The sequence below is a fragment of the Octopus bimaculoides genome, chromosome 5, assembly GCF_001194135.2.
Source record: "Octopus bimaculoides isolate UCB-OBI-ISO-001 chromosome 5, ASM119413v2, whole genome shotgun sequence".
NCBI classification, from domain to species: domain Eukaryota; kingdom Metazoa; phylum Mollusca; class Cephalopoda; order Octopoda; family Octopodidae; genus Octopus; species Octopus bimaculoides.
The window spans coordinates 48,532,812-48,533,357 of NC_068985.1; positions in this window are offsets into that span (position 1 = coordinate 48,532,812).

Sequence of the window (546 nt, forward strand, 5' to 3'; positions counted from 1 at the left end):
TGTGTATATATATATATATATATATATATAAACACAGATAGATAGATAAATAGATAGATAGATAGATAGATAGATAGATAGATAGATAGATAGATAGATAGACGGACAGACAGAGAAAAAGAAAAACAGACAGACAGGCAGACAGACAAACAGGCAGACAGACAGACAGATAGACAGACATAGATAGATAAATAGATAGATAAATAGATAGATAGATAGAGAGAGAGAGAGAGAGAGAGAGAGAGAGAGAGAGAGAGAGATTCACATACCTACATACACCCAAATTTGGCAACTGTAAAAGAAAGAACCCACCATATAACATTATATAAAGGATACTGCGAGCAGATGACCTGCCTTGACACGAGCTGCAATGAGGTAGCTTTCATTTGCTTTAACTTGATCTGAAATGCAATGTGTGTGGTTGTTGAGATTATGTATTTCCATGCTGCTAATAGATGCCAACTTAGCAAACACTTATGCTAAAAGGTGACATAAATCTAAAATGTTTCAGAGTAATCAATTTTTTTTTTTTTTTTTTTTTTTTTT